Source organism: Heteronotia binoei, chromosome 4, assembly GCF_032191835.1.
Source record: "Heteronotia binoei isolate CCM8104 ecotype False Entrance Well chromosome 4, APGP_CSIRO_Hbin_v1, whole genome shotgun sequence".
Taxonomy (NCBI): domain Eukaryota; kingdom Metazoa; phylum Chordata; class Lepidosauria; order Squamata; family Gekkonidae; genus Heteronotia; species Heteronotia binoei.
In genome coordinates this window covers 134,142,140-134,162,839 of record NC_083226.1, presented here as the reverse complement: position 1 = coordinate 134,162,839, position 20,700 = coordinate 134,142,140, and the positions used below count along the sequence as shown (strand labels likewise).

At 42.1% G+C, this 20,700-nt stretch overlaps 1 protein-coding gene across 1 annotated transcript in view; it reads right to left on the bottom strand.

Annotated features, from left to right (window-relative positions):
* The window catches only part of TNPO1 (transportin 1), a 115,888-nt gene extending 98,039 nt beyond the window's left edge, over positions 1 to 17,849 (bottom strand). Inside the window, exon 1 of the mRNA XM_060235804.1 lies at positions 17,828 to 17,849. The gene's annotated coding sequence lies outside the window, so the exon portion shown is untranslated. The remainder of the gene's footprint in view (positions 1 to 17,827) is intronic.
* Positions 17,850 to 20,700: the final 2,851 nt, after the last annotated feature.

Here is a 20,700-nt window from a genome sequence, read left to right as displayed (position 1 = left end):
AAGGGGCCCAAACAAAGAAAGTCTGGTCACCAAAGGTGGAAAATGAAATGAAAAGGCTTGTTTAGGTTGAAAATATGTTAGTTTAAATGGCTGAGGTTTAAACTTAGAAGAAACATGAGCCATTTGGGCAGTCCCCATGAATAAAGATTGGAAAGACTGGTGATGCCTTTAAGCAATTAGGGTCCACCAATGGGGCAAAGAGTGCTTATGACAGGTTCATGAAGTCAGCTGTAAATGCTTAGTCCATCCATAGCTGCCACCAAGCACGAGAACCCTCAAAAGGAAGATCCTATATTTCAGACCTAAATTTATTCTGAAACAAAATGGTTTGGACCCAGACATGGCAATGGAGGGCCATAGAATTAGCAAGGGCTGTAAAGGAGCAGGAGACCACATGGTACACAACATTTAGTTGTAATCATGATAACTTTGACACTTCAGGAACGATATGGGTAACAATCTTATCTGAGGATTTAACAAGGAGAAATGTAACCTGGTTAGCAAAATGAAATGCTTGAGCAGGATAATTGTAGGGCCAGGTAGTTAAAAAATACAGCTTCCAAACTCAAGCGATAACCTGGCTTATTTCCCAGTTAAAGGGCAAGGAATGACAATGTTGTTATATTTCAGGACTGACAGCACAATGACAGAGTTCTGTGCAAGAGAGTAAAGAACTGTGACCGTTTTCGCACACAGCTTACCACGCGGTCACGTTCTCATTATCTGCGCTGGAGTTACAGGAAGTGCCGCGGCTTTTGCGCAGCAAACGTAAACTGGGTTTTAGCGGTTTACGTTTGCTACGCAAAAGCTGCGGCACTTCCTGTAACTCCAGCACAGATAATGGGAAATCCGACAGACGCTGCAGAGAGAACAGGAATGTGACCCCGTGGTAAGCTGTGTGCAAAAACAGTCTGTATCTCTAGAGTGCACAAGTAGACCCAGGCAAACCATTTTTAAGGTGGAAACATCAGTCTGAAAAATTGTGACAACTAGGTTTGGAGTATCAGTGAGCATCAGATACTATCTTAGCAGTCACAAGGACAAAAACATCTAACATGTCACCACAACCAAGAACACAGGTCAAGGACGTGTTCAATAGATCCTCAGGATCTGAATGCGAAACCTTGAATTTGCATGGAAGGAAAAACCCAAGTCAAAGAGAAGACGAAGAAGACATAGAATTTAAATTCCGCTTTCCACTCTAAATCTCAGAGTGGCTCACAATCTCCTCTATCCTCGTCCCTCATAATAAAACACCCTGCAAGGCAGGTGGGGCTGAGAGAGCTTCCACAGAAGCTGCTCTTTCAAGGATAAGTCTGCAAAAGCTAGGGTTAACCCAAGACCACCACAGCAGCTGCAAGAGGAGTGGGAAAACAAACCCAATTCTTCCAAATAAGAGTCCATGCATTCAATCACCACACCAAAGAGGAAGTTACAGAAGCAGAAATCAGAGCCAAACTAAAAAAATGGGAAGTGTCAGTGCCAGTATAACAGGGGTGGCCAATGGTAGCTCTCCCAGTGCCAGTATAACAGGGGTGGCCAACAATAGCTCTCCAGATGTTTTTGCCTACAACTCCCATCAGCCCCAGCCATTGGCCATGCTGGCTGGGGCTGATGGGAGTTGTAGGCAAAAAACATCTGGAGAGCTACCGCTGGCCACCCCTGCAGTATAACATTACACCAGCAAGAACCCCGGTGTAACTTTAAACATCCCCATAGAACATACACAGGTTGAAAAAAACATCTCTTAGTACACATGTAGGGTGGGGGCTTTGGTAACCCCACTGAAAAGTCATTTTGCACAGAAAGGAAGTACTCTGCTTGCTCCTTGGCTGTTTGTTGAAATAATATAACATATTGCTCACTTGCTTATGTCCGAACCCTTACAGTATTCTCCCTTTGCAGACACCAATATCTAATGACAGATTCCACTTCTCCAGTTGGTGGTACAAGGACAATGCACTCCACACAAGTAAATTTGGAAGGTGGATCCCCTGACCTCAGGCTGTGAATCAGAACTGTTTCCCTTGCCCTATGCACTTAACTCTGTGCATTGTCTCAGCAACCTCTCTCCTAACAATTGCTAATAGCATATACAATGCAAGGTAAGGGGCTTGTAGATGTGCTGGCAGCATGTCACCATGCTGTTAATATTCTGTCATCCTGTCTGCAAGCAGAAGACATAAAAAGTTCAACCACAGTCTTGGGTCAATAACCACCCTAGACACAACTACAATACAGTTCTCTACAAGGGATAAGTAAATATGAGATACAGTGTGCACAGCCACTGATGGGGGGGGGACTCTTTTTAGCAGCAATTTTTTTAAAGATCTCCACAGTTGCAAACTTCTTTAATAGGAGACTGAGAAAAACTTGACACAGAGGTTTTCTGTTCTACTATTAAGTATGTTTGAACTCCCCAACCAGGATAGAGATGAGAAGGAATGAGACCGGAAAGGGAGTGGGGTGGGAACAAATACAGAAGAATTAAATGGTGGGAGGAGAGCCTTTTGGAGTTTAGTGCCATTTTGAAATCTTACTGGAGACTTTCTGTCCCATTTGTGCATTGAGAATTCTATGTGCAGTCTTTGGACACACTGAAAAAGAGTTTTGTGGGTTTTGCAGCTTTTTGCAACTTATTGATGCATCAGAAGCACTTCGATATTGGTTGAGATATGTTGTTGGAGCACCCTATGCTAGAAGAGGACTTGGAGGAATAATCAAGTCGACCTGTTCATTGGGACTCCTTTGATGGAAAAAGCCAAGCAGGAACTCATATGCATATTAGACCACACCCCCAATATCCCCATTGTTTCCCACAGCGTTTTGTAGAAAACACCTATCACGAACTTATTTGCATATTAGACCACACCCCTGATGCCAAGCCAGCCGGAACTGCGTTCCTGTGTGTTCCTGCTCAGAAGAAACCTCTGGTTATTGCTATTTAGTCTTCTATTGAACATACTGTATGATTTTGTTTCAATACATTCTTAGTTATTTGGTCACTATAACTTCGGTTCTGCTTTTTCCTGCAGGGCAGTCAGCCGAGCTGCTGCTTTCCTCTGCCTGAATCTTGGATGGGGGAAAGAGACAGAGCTGTGCCGGCTGGCATGTAGAAAGGAGGCACCCAGCAGCCCTGTAAACCATGCAGCACCCTAGACAGCCACCTACATGGCCTTCTTCCACACGCCGGGCCTGTAGCTATGATGACCAGATAGAACCTCTGTGTTCAGGGGCAATGCATTCTTGAATTCCAGTTCAGGAAGGTAACTTTTGGGGGTGGCTGTTGACTGTATCCCTGCTGATGGGATTTCCAGAAGCATCTGGCTGGCTAGCATAGGAAATAAGACACTGGACTAGAGAAACCTTTGATGATCCAACAAGCCACTTATTTTATTCTTATGAAAAGTGCAAGGCATGTAGTAATCTTATCCTCATCTTACCGAGAGATTTAAAATATTATTCAGTGATCCCTTCTTTAATTATGCTACTGAATTAAAGCAGACTGCTTTTTTACTATCAAGGAAAATGCATTCTGTGCATGACCAGGAGTATATTTCTTCCTGAACTCAGCCCATGCTGAAAACAAAGTCTTAAACAAAAGCCTAGTGAGATATTTGCACAAAACAACGAAAAGACAAATTATAAAGGGGTAGTCAAGTTAGTCTGTTGTGGCAAAACCAAAAAGAAATCTTATGCCACCATTAAAAATGAATTATAGTTGCAGCTTTGATGATTAGTATCTGTTTTATTTGATGCTACACACATGGGAAAAATGCTTGTTAGTATGGAAGCAATTGTAGCCCATTAAAATGCATGCTATGGTGCTGTGATACCCTATAATTAACATTATAAATGTTTAAAAGGCCACATTCAACAAAATACTGGGTGGGATAAGCCCCCTGAATAAAATTGGATAACTGTTTAGGATTACTCTCCAAAAAACCTAGTTGGTTCTGTACCTTTTGTTGTATGAAGGATCTGTACCATCAACCTGGTCAGAATCATAGTTTGGGCCACTCTGGAGATCCAATTCCAGTTCCAAATACCTTTATTGGCATAGACACTCTGGAGATGATTTCCAGGACAATTTCAGTTGCCCAATTTGTCCTTGCTCTTTTTTTTTCCTATTTAAGAAGGCAGCAGGAGGAAAGGCTGGAATGGGAAAAGAGAGGTGGAACTAGTTGGATTTTAGCATCTAGGGACTAGAATAGCTTTCTAAAGTTAGTATAGGTGCAGAAAAACAACACTACCTGGGCACTTGTCTCAGCTGCATCCTCTCCAAGACAATGAAATCAACTTCTCACATTTCCTCAATTTTCCTTCCTCAATTAAGCAAACTGTCTTTTGGGTGGGTGGGTGGTTGTTGTTTTTACCCAATTAACATAAATGTTTTAAGTCTTTTGGTTGTTTAGTACTGTCTAAGAGATACTAACGTCTCACTTATTCCCAGGTAACAATTATTCTATTTACAGTAACAGACAAGTGATTTGTTTTAATACATGGTTTAGATCCGGATCATGGAGGGCCCAGATTGAGTTTTTGTCCAGGGGCCCACAGTGGCTGTTATCAGCCCTGACACCCTGTGCTCTAACAGGTGCACCCCGTCATGAAGGAGCCCCCAAGGGGGGGGGGAGTGCAAGAACATGATGTGCAAAGTTTGGGAGTAGACTTCTTGTGTGCCTCTAACATAAAGTATTACTCATTAATACACTTGTGCCTATCTGGACTCTTTGCAGGCACCTCTCCAGTCAATAAAGAGCCCACAATCGACCTCATTCAAAGTAAAATGCCAGCCAACAGCTGAGCTGGCAACATGATCAACAGTTGCAGCAACCTCTCTTGTTCTAGCCTCAATCCTGCACCATGCAAACTGCTTAACAGAAGTTTATACCCAGCACAGTTGACCCCTCATTGGGACAGTTCTGTCTGAGATACTGCAGTCTGTCACTCAGTTTAGGTAATAGCGGGGACTACCTTTACCTTTAAAGGTAGTTGCCTGTGCACATAAGAGACTTGTTGGAATAAAAAATGTTGGGAACCTCATTCCTGACTTGCTGTCCAGATTCTGATGCCATTCAATAAATCTGTGGATTGTCTCACAGGAGTCTCTGTGAAGATGATATTGGATTTATATCCCGCCCTGTACTCTGAATCTCAGAGCTGTCAGTCTCCTTTTCCTTCTCCTCCCCCCCACAACAGACACCCTGAGGTGGGTGGGGCTGAGAGAGCTCTTACAGCAGCTGCTCTTTCAAGGACAACTCCTGTGGAAGCTATGTCTGACCCAAGGCCATCCAAACCCAGGGCTCCTGTTTGCCATGTAGGTAGACACCCCAAGAAAGCTATGGGGAAACTGACTAGGAAGGCTACTGTCAAACGCACAGCTGGGTGTTCTCTTGTGGCTCCCTTGGGGTCTGCCTCCTCCTTGACTGGTGCTTCTGAAATCAGAGGGCTTAGATTAGAGAACTTTGCATACATAGTTCTGTAAGTGTTGCATAGGAAGGTCTATTTTGCAGCAAGCAAAAAAGACATAAAATGAATCTGACAGGTTCAAGAGATGATGTTAAAGAAATAACTTAAAAGCCTTTATTTGATACCATGTGTAACCAGGTACATTTAGTACATCATGAAGTGCAAGAGATAGTACAGACTGAATATTATACATTTACAACTGGCACATAAAATAAAGCCATCCTTATGGAAAGAATTACTCATAACACTGAATTGAGAGCAGCTCTCAGTTCCAGAGAAGGAACAAATCAAGAACAGAAATGATAGTAAAGTGGGAGTAAAATGGCTGTCTGAAAAGACAGATGAGTCACAGCCATTTATAACGTTATCAGAAAAGAAATGAGTTGCCACTGGTTTGTTGCCTTGGCTGCAAGATTCAAGCAGAAATCTATTCATACAGTAGATATGTTAAATGTGAACCTTTAATGTAAACTGACCCATTTTTAATCTGTTTGCAATCTTGTAACATAGAGGAAGAATGAAGCACACATACTAACCAATGGAAAACAGGATTAATAAACAAATCAATATCATAACTGTATTTTCTCAGTAATGCATGTATGCTGCGTATACTAGCAATAATCTTGAAACTATTTCTTACTGTCAGTTTGAAACACTAATAAGCCAGACATTGAGACAAATCATAACTTGATTTAAGTAGGTGTTCTCTCAGGCCAAATGCTGTTTTGATGTATTTAATCCCTTGCAACATATATCACTGTGGAGAGGGCAACATATTGTATCTTAGGCAAAACAATATGTTACAGGTATTGGTTGCAGACATGGAAAATCTAGGTTTTGCTTGAAATCCATAAGCACCAATTTTTCATTTTTACAGGTGAGGTGATGAGATACCTGGATTTTTAACCTGGATTTTTAATTATGAGACTTGTAGCCTGATTTTAATATAGATATTTAGCTATCACAAGGAAGCTGTTCTTGGCAGCCCACACACGAGTGATCCCCAACTCACACTTAGCATGTCTTGCCATGTGGATTGCTGCTATTACATTAAAAATGTGTGCATCCCTACAAAATCACAGAATCAGAGTTGGAAGAGACTCCCCAGGGTCACCTAGTCCATCCCCCTACACAACACAAGAAATTCACAAATACCTCCCCCTTAAGTTTACAGGTTCAGCATTGCTATCAGATGGCTATCTAGCATCTGTTGAAAAACCTCCAAGGAAGGAGAACCCACCACCTCCTGAGGAAGCCTGTTCCACTGAGGAACCACTCTATCAGGAAGTTCTTCCTCATGTTGAGCTGGGAACTCTTCTGATTTAATTTCAACCCATTGGTTCTGGTCCTACCTTCTGAGGCAACAGAAAACAATTCAGTATCATCCTCTATATGACAGCCCTTCAAGTACTTGAAGATGGTGATCGTATCTCCTCTCAGCCAGCTCCTGGCTAAATATACCCAGCTCCTTCAACCTTTCTTCATAGGGCTTGGTCTCCAGACCCCTCACCATCTTTATTGCCCTCCTCTGGACCCATTCTAGTTTATCTATATCCTTCTTAAAATATGGTGCCCAAAACTAAACACAATACTCTAGGTGAGGTATTAACATGATCTGTTAATTATACTTCTGTTAATACAGCCCAAAATTGCATTTGCCTTTTTAGCCACCGCATCACAGTGTTGACTCATGTTCTGCGTATGGTCCACGAAGACTGCTAGATCCTTTTTGCACAAACTACTGTCAAGACAAGTCTCTTCCATCCTATAATAATGTATTTGATTTTTGCTACCTAAATGCATAACTTTACATTTATCCCTGTTATAATTCATTTTAACTGTCCTGTCACCAATGTGCAGATTTATTACAACCACAAAGAGCAGGGAATATTTTATCTACTGTTAAGGTAATGTGTAGATTACAAATGTGGGCTCTAGATCAAATCAAGCCCAAACTCTCCCTAGAAGCTTAAATGACTAAACTAAGGCTATTGTAGTGTGATCACATTATGTGGAGACAAAACTCTCTGGAAAAGACAACAATGCGAGGAAAAGTTGAATGCAGCAGGAAAAGAAGACCCAACATTGGATGGATTCACTCAATCAAGGAAGCCACAGCCCTCAGTTTGCAAGACCAAGACAAGGCTGTTATTGATTGGATGTTTTGGAGGTCATTAATTCATCGGGTTGCCATGAGTCAGAAGCAACCTGACAGCACCTAACACACACATATTGCAAATGAGAATATGCACATTCTCTACCAGTGTGCACACATACATGTACTTCTGATAGCAGTATAAAATTCTAATGCATCAGGGTACAGATTCCCACTTGTAAGACAATTCAAGGGAAAGAAAGAATTTACCATTGGAAAATAGGAAAATGATTGGCTTAAATCCCACAGAAGATTTCTGCAATGGAAGGGTGGGGTGGGGGGGATGTGTCAGTTTGCCCCTCATAACATTTCTGGATATCCCATGTCCTTCAGGATAAGCATTTTGGATATCATACTAGGCTGCTGCAGAATCAAGAAGATGAGGAAGTCCTGCTCTGCTGACAGAAATTAAGGATGTAAAACATTAAATTATTAAACAATACAGATTTGTTTACCATTTATATATTCCTTTAAACATTTACTTAAGATTTGGGAAACTGGTAAACAGTTACCTGTGTATTTCAGAATAATGTGTGCCTATGTAATGTGTTTTCCAATGCTGGCCTAATAGTTAACTGTCTGTACACTAAAGCATATTGACAAGTTAACTTCTCTTTTAAAAAATCAGCAACAGAGCTGATAGTACATACAAATATGTACATGAATTAAACAGATTGAGAGCCTCTTAATGTTTTAACATTTACATGATAACATTTGATAGTTTCAACAGGTGCTTTATTAAAAGGAAATCTGCATCCCTAATCCTGTCCTACAACAGTTTTATTAATTTGTATTTTGAAGATATGTGCAACATTTAACTGTTTACACTATTATGCAGCACAAACCAGAACTTTGTTTGTATCTGAAAGTGAAAAATCATTATAATATTCCAAAATAATAATAACTATTCTCTCTCAAAGTAAAGGGCATGCAGACATAATGGGTGAGAGGAGGGGAGGATCAATAACTAGAATCTACTGCATAAAGCAATAGCTTTATAGGATCACTGTCCCTGGATTCAGGTTTGCTAACAGGCCTGAAGAAAAATGTCCTATAAAAGCTTAATGTGTGGAAATGAGCTACTAAGGCTTTTCATGGTATACAACATCATCTGGTAAATAACAGACCACTGAGCCTCTGTTAAGACATTTCTCTCTCATGAACACATGAAACTGCCTTATACTGAACCAGACCCTTGGTCTATCAAAGTCAGTACTGTCTACACAGACTGGCAGTGACTCTCCAGGATCTCAGACAGAGATCTTTCCTATTAACTACTGCCAGATCTTTTAACTAGATGCCAGAGACTGAAACTTCTGCATGCCAAGCAGATGCTCTACCATTGAGCCACAGCCCCTTGCCTATTTCAATTTATGTTTAATATGACCAGAACCATCTCCAAGATCAGGGCCCCTCTGGTTGGCTCTGTGACCAACTGTTCCAGTGCAGTCATTTATGATGTCTAAAAATCTCATTTCTACAGCATGACTCAAGGATAAGTTTACCCACACAATATAGGGGTAGTTGAAGTCTCCCAGTATAATAACTTTACCCGCTTTAGTTATTTCCTTCTCCAACTCAGGTTCAGCCTGAGTTGGAGTTGATCAGGTGGGTGAATCCTCACTTTTAAGTAACCCTTAGGGCTCAGTATTCCACCTACATAACTTCTGTTGTGGAGTTAATTCTCCTGATGTTTTCTAACTTATTTTATTCTATGCCCTCTTTGATGTACAATGCAACACTACAACCAACCCGACCCTCCCTGTCCTGCCTATAGAGCTTATATCCTGAAATGACTGTATCCCAAAGATTTTTTCCCCCCATTCCACCAAGTTTCTGAGATACCTACTATATTTAAATTGTCATTGAACACCAAGCACTCCAACTCCCCAACTTGGCTCGGAGACTTCTAGCACTGACATATAGACACCTATAATGCGTTTCCCTTTGCAGTAACCCTTGCTTACGTCGGCCCATTAGTCACCACATATGGCCCTCAGTCACCATTGTGCCCTCATTCCCAAGTTCTATTACACGCCTATAAATATTACCCTGAGTCTTTATGCAATCATCCTTTTGGACTGACCTATCTGGAATCAGAGACTCCCCAATTCCTCTTGGCCTTTCCCCTGGGATTAGCTTAAAAACTGCTCCATCACCATTTTGATATTAATTGCCAGCAGCCTGGTTCCCTTTTCGTTCAAGCTATCTCTTTTCTATAGGTTTGTCTTGTTCCAGAACAGTCGCCAGTGCCTAAAAAAAAATCTAAACCCTTCCTCCCAGCACCACTTTCTCATCCATGCATTGAGACCCCTGATTTGTGACTGTCTAGCTGGCCCTTTGTGTGGGAACTGGCAGCACTTCTGAGAATGCTACCTTTTAAAAAAGGTCTTGGCCTTTAACTTTCTGCCTAGGAACCTCCAGGACCACAATTGCCAATGTCATTGGAGCCAATGTGCACCATGACTGGTGATGCTGACTCCTCTACAGCATTATCTATTAACCTATCTAGACAGTGTGTGATGGCCACAACCTTTTCATCAGGCAGGCAAGTCACCATGCAGTCAAAATGCCTGTCACAGAGCCTACTTCTATATCCCTAATAATCAAATCACCCACTACCAGAAGACACCTCCTCCCAGCCCCCCAGGGGCATTCTCAGTCCAAGAGGATATTGGTTTGTTGCTCAAGGAAGGGGTCTCTAAGGGAACACATCACTCCTCCTTACACTGACACCCTTCAAACCTGAGACCCTCACTTTCCACAACAGCAGAAGAACTGTCAGCATAGGAGTGGAAGTGTTCTGGTAAATCCCTAAGACTTTCTATTCCTTGGCTCCACCACTAACCAAAAGGGAGACTATAACCAAGAAATTAGAAGGAGATTGAAACTGGGAAGGGCAGCCATGAAGGAGCTAGAAAAGATCCTTAAAAGTAAAGATGTGTTGCTGGTAACCGAGATCAAATTAATTCATGCCATAGTATTTCCCATTACTATGTACAGATATGAAAGTTGGACAATAAAGAAAGCTGACAGGAAGAAAGTAGACTCCTTTGAAATTTAGTGCTGGAGGAAAATTTTGCCACAAAATCTATTGTTAGAGATGGAGAAATTTGACTCAGAAGCATCCTCCAAGGCCAGTTTCTTTTGTAAATTGTTGTGTTTTTCTGCTAATCCTTAATAATATTACATACTTTTTAATACTTTAAGGTTTTGCATATTTTATATCACATATAGTAAAACATTGCAGTGAGCATGGCCTATTCAAAATAGCCATCAATGAAACCAAATGGACTGAGCACTTCACTACTTCCTCAGAACGCAATCCAACAACAAAATCAAGATTTAAGCATATGTATATATGTGTGCTGGACTGTGGCCTACACATCTTGAAACCAATTTGCTGAGGTCTCTGTGTGTAATTTTGCCAAAAACCAGATTAACGTTCATTTAAACTACACCTAAATTCTATGTCAACACCCTTTTAAAAATAAATTAAATAAGGAAAATGGTTCAAATCCCCGTTCTGCCATGTAATCTTGCAAACTGACCTTGGGCCAATCACTTACTCTCAGCCTAGCCCACTTCACAGGGCTGATGCAAGGATAAAATAGAGAGGAAAGCTATGTAAGCTGGAAAAAGATTAAATGAAGTAAATAAAATGAAAATGCATATAGCTCTCTATAACAATCATGAGTTCCCATGAAAGAGTTTACCTAAAACAAAATAAAGAGAGCCAGTTTGGTGTAGTAGTTAAGTGTGCGGACTCTTATCTGGGAGATCTGGGTTTGATTCCCCACTCCTCCACTTGTACCTGCTGGAATGGCTTTGGGTTGGTCTTGTCAGCCACCAGCGAGCCTGCAGCAAACGTGGACTATTGCACCCTTCTTAAATCTTCGTTCGCGAAGCCAAGCCGAGAGAGAGAGAGAGAGCTATCTCAGGAGTTGTCCTTGAAAGGGTAGCTGCTGTGAGAGCCCTCTCAGCCCCATCCACCTCACAGGGTGTCTGTTGTGGGGGGAGAAGATATAAGAGATTGTAAGCCACTCTGAGTCTCTGATTCAGGGAGAAGGGCGGGGTATTAATCTGTAATTCTTCTTTTGTTAAATCTACTCAAGGCATATAAATGTGAATTTCCTCTTCCTTTCATTCAGCTGCCTTTTCTTCATACCATTTTGTGACAATCTGTACAGCAGCCCTCCTGCCAGCTATTCTATATAGCTGAACACAGTTTCTATTTCAGATCTTTGCCAAGAACATATTCTCCTTCAGCACTCTTTTTCCTCTTCTTTTTAAACATCTAATTATCAATCCAACATCCAGATCCTAAGCTTGTTTCCTTAGAAGCAAAACGTATTGTTTTTAATAGACGTTATTCCCTAGCAGTTACCTTTAAGCTCACATCTTTAGTTATAGGTAGCAATCTTCCTTTCTGCCCAACATTAAGCTTACCTTTAACATATTGCAAACTTTGTGCAAAAGTGTGTATAATCATACAAAATTAGAACTGCAATTTTTCTACAAACTATACCTCACGTTGGTCTAGTTCCCCTATATTTAAAAAAAGCACTCGTTTCTTCCTTTCCTTGTGCATTCCAGCTTCCTCCATGGCTCTGGTCCTACCCAGGTCAGCCATCCTTGCAGCAAATCATAGTTTGCTGTTATGTCTGAATTGGTAACTATTGTTCCCACTAGCGCTCCAAATCAGACTGAAAGGCACTACTGAAAGTAGAATTTGCATGCTGCAACAACTATGGTTCACCGCAAAAGAGGAAATCAGGGATGTAATCTGAATGTGTTAGGGAAGACAAAAGCATATGCACACATAAAATTCCCTCATGTACTATACTCCCAAATCACAGTTCAGTATTACACATGAACCAAACCACTGTGCAATGCCATAGGATACATTTTGTCACATTTGCTTCCTTAAAAAATCAAACTCCAAAGGCAATCTCTTCACTTTCAACTGCTATTGTTCTACTGAATACCATAGAAAGCTTCTGGCACTGAAGGTCAGTTCCTAACTTGTTTTGGAAATATACAATTACAATAGGTGAAAGTAACAATAGGTGAAAAACATTCTAATAGAATTTCAAAGAATCACGGCCTAGTTCAGATTTCTAAATATTAATTGAGAAGATGGACAATAACTTGATAGGTCACTCTGAATTTTAGATTATACTCTTATTTCTCCATTAGAAGAATATAACCAGCCAGAAATGTATTAGAAAGATTTAATGGGCTTATTTTCCAGAATAATTCAGCATGAACACTTTCAGGACAACTGGTGGGTAGGTGGAGGAACAGCAGCAAGATATGCTTGCCACACTTTAGGAAAAAACCCTTCACAGATAATTAGTAAAGCTCCTAAACCAAAAAGTACTTGTTAACTCCTTCCACTCCTTTGCTCAGAGGCATAGACTTTCCAATTTCCAGAGGGGGAGGGCTGAGGCTCAGCCAGAGGCATTGCTAAGATAGGTCCCTAAAAGAACTGTGATCCAATGACATCATAGGGAGGAGCCAGTGACATCACAGGGAGGGGCCTCCATTATTACTACCTATGGAGGTGGTGCCATGGAAGATTTAGGGAGAAGCTCCCCAGAAATTTAGTGGGAACCCCCCTAACAATGTCCCTGGGCTGGGCCAAACCCAGGAAAAGGTGGGAGTTGGCCAGTGGTTATAGTGGTATCTCAGCAGCCTCTTGCTGTGTCGTTTTTGAATTTCACTTTTAGAATAGTCACTTTAAGATCTGCAAATATGCATATTTGCATAGGATATGCATAGGATAAACTAATGATCACAGATTTGACAATAAAATGCAACGTAGAAAAGCTTAGGGGAACTTTTTAAAAAGTTTCCCTGGATATTCATTTATAGGTGTCTTGTTTCTGCCTTATTCATAAGGGTAACATTATACTGAAATTTACAAAATTATGGCATCACAGATACCTTTGTATGGTAAATGAATGGCTGGAGTCTCTGAGCTAGAAAACAGTTGCTGTGCATTCAAAGCAACTGTTAAATAAAACAGCTACTCTGAGGTCCCCATTGAGTCTCCTGGACGGTTCAAGTGTTCTCCTACAGGTTTCTCAGTCTTGCCATTCTTGAAGTCAGATTTGTGTCTGGGGATCTGAAAGACCTTTTGTAATGTACTCAGTGACGAGACATGCAGAAGGCAACATACTTTATTAGAAGATACATCACAGAACAGGGCAACGCGGGCCAGGACCCGCTTTATATACATTTTCCCCGGAACAGCCCTCCAGCTGGCCAGTCCAATCCTGGCCAGTCAAACTTCCTGCCATTGGTCTTGATTGGCGGAGATCTTCCCACGCTGCGCAGAGTGACCAAGGGACTTCCCCTGGACGCCTCTGCTGCATGGCCACGCGGTGCTACTTCATATAGCACAATACACTACACCTTTTCTACCATCTGTGCCTGAAGGAGTACTTTCATCATATGGGGGACATAAAAGTTGCTGCTTTAATGCAAAGGAACATCAGAAACAGATGGGAATAGAAGACTGCTGAATTGCAAGAAATTACAATGCTCAGAACAATGGAACCTCCAGGATTTAAAAGAGATATTGGCTTCTCTCACTACACACGCTAAGTCACTCAGTTCTCACTTATACCTAGAAATCAAACTATGTTGTTCTAAATGGTGCCACTGGACTCAAACTTAGTTCTCGCATCTGTCGTTAATTGCTTCATTATATGTATACCAATTTACTGTGATTTTCACCTAATGTATTATTCCAGTCTTAACAGTATGTATCGCTCAGTTACTTAGACATTTTTACTCCAATTAGCTCTTCCTGGCAATTTAACACACACACCCCTTACCTATATGTAATATTTGAAGAAATCTGTTTCAATTAATCTTAGGGAGTGAACATACGAAGTATCTCAGTTCTTGCTTATACCCATAATGGAACTTGACTTGATTTGTAGGTACCACTGGACTCAAACCTTGTTCCCACACCTGCTTGTTAACTCTTGTATTTGCTTGCTATTTTACTGCCATTCAAAGATCTCTCTTATATTCAATCTCAGCTATAATCACCTATTACTTATGCATCTTGACTCTAAATTCTGTTTCACCTCTATCTGATGAAGTGTGCTTGCACAGAAGAAGAATTGCAGATTTATACCCCTCCCTTCTCTCTGAATCAGAGTCTCAGAGCAGCTTACAATCTTCTATATATCTTCTCCCCCAACAAACACCCTGTTAGGTGGGTGGAGCTAGGAGGGCTCTCACAGCAGCTGCCCTTTTCAAGGACAACCTCTGCCAGAGCTATGGCTGACCCAAGGCCATTCCAACAGGTGCAAGTGAAGGAGTGGGGAATCAAACCCGGTTCTCCCAGATAAGAGTCCAGGCACTTAACCACTACACCAAACTGGTTCTCATACCCAGAATAAAACTTCATTGATCTTAAAGGTGCCACTGGACTCAAATGTTATTGCTTCAGAACAACACAGCTACCCACCTGGATCTAAAAAAACAGTGTGCATGCACACAAAAGTTTATACCTAGAATTAAATGCATTTCCAAGCATTTCTGAATACTCCTAATGACATGTATATCTAACTTCATCATATAACAAACCACTGCAGTTTCCAAACATAAATGTAACTCCTGTATCTTTCTCTCATAGCACTAATGAAACAGGTGACAAGGGAGAGTTTCTCCTCCCCCAACAAATGCCCCCTCCCTTTTGAAAGCTTTTTCTACAGCAGGGCCATATTCATTTAAACCACATTATCTATACAAGTGGAGGTAAGGCGGAAAATAGTGCCCACTGGTGGCCTGACCTCATACATTCAGCGGAAGGTGTGAATGATCACATATGCAAACATGGGACTTGGAGCAAAAGTCTGTATGTGTGTGTAGGCTCACTATGCACAACTAAGGATCCTATTTTTTCTGCCAAAGAGTCTATAAATGCAAAACTGTATACTGCTTGGGTTCAATTCACATCATCTGATGAAGGTGAGGAGTACAATCTTGCTTCTCTTCCACATGTTCCATCAACATGGTTTGAAGGTACGAACAGAACTGATAGTGCAACCCTATGCAGAATTACTCTAGGCTAAACTTGCAAAGTCCAGGTTAGGAAATTTCTCAAAATTTCGGGGTGTGGCCTGGGGACAGTGGGGTATGAGGAGAGGAGAGACCTCAGAAGGGCATAATGTCATAGACTCAACCCTCCAAAGCAGACATTTTGTCCAGCGGAACTGGAGATCACCTAGAATTGCACCTGCTCTCCATATGACAGGGATTAGTTTCCCTGAAGAAAATGGCTGTTTTGGATAGTGGAGCCTATGGCACTATATTCTGCTGAGGCTACTTTCCTTCCCAATGCTCCCCTCCCAAATCTCCAGGACTTCCCAACCTGGAGCTGGTAACCCTACTCTAGGCTAAGCCCAAACTATGTAAAATGACTGCAGTAGATTGCCCTGCAAGTCAGTCAACAGGCAGCCAGCCTACAAGCTAACCCTTAGCTTCTACTCACACTAATCAGAGGCCTTTTAAAAGATAAAAAATAGTTAAATTCATCTATCTTATTTACTTGAGGTGTTATATATTGCCTTTCCTTATAGCTCCATGCAGTCCTATATGCAACAAAGCTACTTAATACAATTAGGATTAAAACAGATAAAAATTCTCCAGCCCTCACAGTTTAACTATTTGTATTAAAAAAGGTAAAGGTAGTCCCCTGTGCAAGCACCAGTCATTTCTGACTCTGGGGTGATGTCGCATCATGACATTTTCACAGCAGACCTGAGTTCAATCCCAGCAGAAGCTGGATTCAGGTAGTTGGCTTCAGGTTGACTCAGCCTTCCATCCTTCCAAGGTCGGTAAAATTAGTACCCAGCTTGCTCGGGGGAAAGGGTAGATGACTGAGGAAGGCAATGGCAAACCACCCCATAAAAAGTCTGCAGCGAAAACGTTTAGAAACCATGAATAAAACTTTGTTGTTCTTTTATTCAAGGTATAAACTTTCGTGTGCATGCACACTTCAGATATTTACCAGTCTATAAATATAGGTGGAGGGTGAATAGTAAGTTAGCAAACAACATCATGAAGATGTTTAACAGATTCAAAGACTAAACAAGAATAACAAGCTTAGTTTATATGGTTACCATTTGAGTTTAATTCTGGGGAAAACAAGTAAAGGAAAGAAATGTCAGACTGGAGACTGATGACAGATATATCTTTAATTGTGGAATGCTGAGAGTAATTAACTGAGACCCTGCCATCACGCTCCTCAAGCATGGAAGTGGCCTTACTACATCTTGTTTGAAGGGGGTAGGGGCAATTGGCTGTGTATCTTCCCTATCTCAAGACCAGAGAAGTACATTCCAATCTACCATTCCAAATTACATCGCATTCTACTATTTTTCATATATATTATTTTTAGACAAATAAAAACAAAAAGAGCAAAGACAGAAATTACATTCTACTATTAATTACATTACAATCTACAATTCTTATCTACTAGAGAATATAATTAGTTCAGAGTTGGTTTTTGAAGGCAGAAACACTAAAATCACTGCACTAAGACTTGGGAAAATACAGGATCCCACCTAACATAACTTCTGTAGCTATACAGAACATGTAAAAAAGCTATCTGAACTCCTATATGGAAATAATAATTTCAATAAGGATGTAATTCCCCACAAGTAAGAGAAGTTAATTTTGTTATTGGTTTTAAACCCTACCTACGGTACAGTTTTCAATGCTTTTGAATCCCTCATGAAACTACCTTGAAGCGAAAGACCACGGAACCAGATTCAGCAGCATCACAAAAGGTGGTGGGCCCTTTCCATCAGGGAGAAAGGGGCAATCTGTTGCGCTGACATGATGCACTAAAGGTCATACAACTCCAAGCTAGGTTACCTCTCGTCCTTTCCCAACTAGAAAAGGAAAACCTTTACAGCCCCTCTTTTGGAGTGAAAGAAGACAAAAAGCTAGAAGTCTCAAATACGCAGAAAAGGAAATGCTGGGCAGGCCGCAAAGACCCAAAAGAAAATGAGTCTAAAAACAGCCCCGCCCCCTTCCTTCCGTCCCCGCACCGAATTATAAAACCGAGGAGACGATCTCAAGCACGGAACCAACCAATAGTTTAAAAGCGACTTTGCTAGATAGCCATTGGCCAAGGCCACACACGCATCGTCCGCCCCCTGGCAGCCATACCTGCTGCCATTGGTAACCAAGGTGCCAATAAAGTCACAAGCGGTGATGAAATGGCCGGCCGAGAAATGCCCCTTTTTTTCTTCCACAGCGTCCACCCTCCCTTGTTAGGAGCCTCGAAACTATTCACGCCTTCATAGCCGTAAACAATCCATAGCAGGCGTTCCCGTGGCCTCGAAACGACCCTCGCACTCAGCTACCTACCCACACAGTCCCAGAGCCCCACTGCAGGGTAGAGGCAAGCGAGGAAAGAATCCCCCCCCCCCTTCACTCCAGCACCAGCAAGACTCCTGTCCCTGAAATGGCTGAACAAAGAGAGCCTCGCTTCTTCACCACAGTCCGTCCATTGGCCGGGGGGCGGGACGAGGGCGGACCCAGCCTGCCTGGAAGGTCTAAGCCTGCCGGTAACCAAGGTAACGACAGGCAGGTGGTGGTGCGTTTTTGTAAATAGGACGGACGCACAAGCCGGGGTGGGGGACATTGTTGCATACAGGTGCGTGGTTGTATCAGTGGTACAGTTCATTGCTGAGAAGAAAAGTGTGCTATTGACTATATGTTCCAGAGGAGGGGTGGCCAAACTTGCTTAATGTAAGAGCCCACATAGAATAAATGGCATATGTTTGAGAGCCGCAACACACGAACTCATAGTTTGAGAGCCTTAAGGAAGGAAGGAGAAAAGGCAAATAGATTTGGGGGGAAGGAGAGGTGGAAAGTAAGCAACTTTAAGTTTAAATGCATTCTCCAAGGTGCCAACTGGCTTGGCTTGGAGAAGTGATTTAGAGAGGCAAATGCCTTCTCCAAGCCAGCAGAGGGGGTGGTGGGGGCTTCAAGAACAACACAATATGTGTGAAAGAGCCACATGTGGCTCCTGAGCTACTTGGCCACCCCTGATCCAGAGCTTAAGCTCTTACTCGCCATGGGACACAAGCACAAGAGTAACCAAGATAGTGACTGTGATGGAATCAAAGGGTTAATGGAGAAGCTGAGGACTCAGAGAGCCCTGAGTCATGTGACCCGAAGGTGGGGGCCAGGGGTGCTCAGAACTCTCAAGTCCTGAGTGACAGCTAACGGCTCAGAGGTTAACTGTCAGGAAGGAAAAAACGTTCAGAAAGGGAGAGTTGGACTCAGAGTGTGTGAGAGAGGCTTGGTGTGAAGTGAAGCTCTATATATACTCTGTGAAATCATCCAGGTGGCTGAGCGTGAGGCATATCTCTAGGACACAAGTACCCTCTAAGGAAGAGGAAGGTGACAGAGTGTCTAAGTGGAAGACCTTAGTGGTCACAGACATATGATACACTGCTCCTAGGAGTTTATAAGGTGGCTGAGGGAGAGCCGTGGGTCTGAGGGAGTCAGGAGAGCTGGAGCTTGTCAAACCAGACGACTCGAGGGACCAGGCACTCAAAGCCCAAGAGTTTAAAGTTTAGGAGAGTGGATTAAAAGAAGAACTGTGTACCCTGAAATACCTCAGAGCATTGCTGGAGGGTCTAGCCGACATACTGTATAGAAAATGTTAGTCCTACAAGATACAAACTAGCCTCTGTATATACATCCCATCCCCCAGTCAAAGCCTATTTTGTAAATAAAGTACTATAGTTTGCTGTTACATTCTCTGGTGCCTATGTGATTGGGAAAAACTTTAAATCCACAGTGGTCCCCTGTTCATCTACCGTATCAGAACCCCGAAGAGACTAACGTATATTTAGCTGCCCTCGCTGAGGCAGGAGGCGATAGGCTGGCGTCACCATAGAAGAGGGTGTGATAGTGACATTTCCTGGAATCCCATGTTTATTGCCTAAAAACGATTTTAAACATTACTGCGCCCTAGCACCCTGCCCTGAAGATAATTTACCAGAATTGCTCCTTACCTTCAGTAATCAGCAATTTTGTTATTGTTGTTGCTCAATCGCACAGTCGAGACCGACTCTTTGCGACCCCATGGACAAAGTCACACCAGGCGCTCCTGTCTTCCACCATCCTCCGAAGTCTGCTCATATTCGTGTTTGTTACATCAGTAATGCTGTCCAGCCATCTCATCTTTTGCTGTCCCCTTCTTCTTTTGCCTTCGATCTTTCCCAGCATCAGGATCTTCTCCAGTGAGTGCTCATTTGGTGGCCAAAGTATTTGAGCTTCAGCTTCAGCATCTGACCTTCCAGGGAACAGTCTGTGTTGATTTCCCTTAGGACTGACTGATCTGATCTTCTTGAAGTCCAAGGGACTCTCAAGATTCTTCTCCAACACCACAGCTCAAAAGCATCTATTCTTCTGCGCTTGGCCTTCCTTATGGTCCAGCTCTCACAGCCATATATTACTACTGGGAATACCATCACCTTGACTATACGGACTTTTGTTGGCAGGGTGATGTCTCTACTTTTTATTATACTACCCAGGTTCACCATAGCTGTCCTCCCAAGGAGCAAACGTCTTTTAATTTCATGGCTGCAGTCACCATCTGCAGTGATTTTGGATCCCAGAAATGTGAAGTCTGTCACTACTTCCAATGTCTTCCCCTTCTATTTGCCATGGTGTGATGGGGCCGGATGCCATGATTTTAGTTCTTTTGATGTTAAGTTTCAAGCCTACTTTTGTGCTCTCCTCTTTCACTCTCAACAAGAGGTTCTTTAGGTTTTCACTTTCTGCCATTAGAGTGGTATCATCTGCATATCTGAGGTTGTTGATGTTTTTCCCAGCAATCTTAATTCCAGTTTGTGCTTAATCCAGGCCAGCATTCCACATGATGTACTCTGCATATAAATTAAATAAGCAGGGTGACAATATACATCCTTTTCCTATTCTAAACCAATCAGTTGTTCCATATCCCGTTCTGACAGTTGCTTCTTGACCCTTATATAGGTTTCTAAGGAGACATGTGAGGTGGT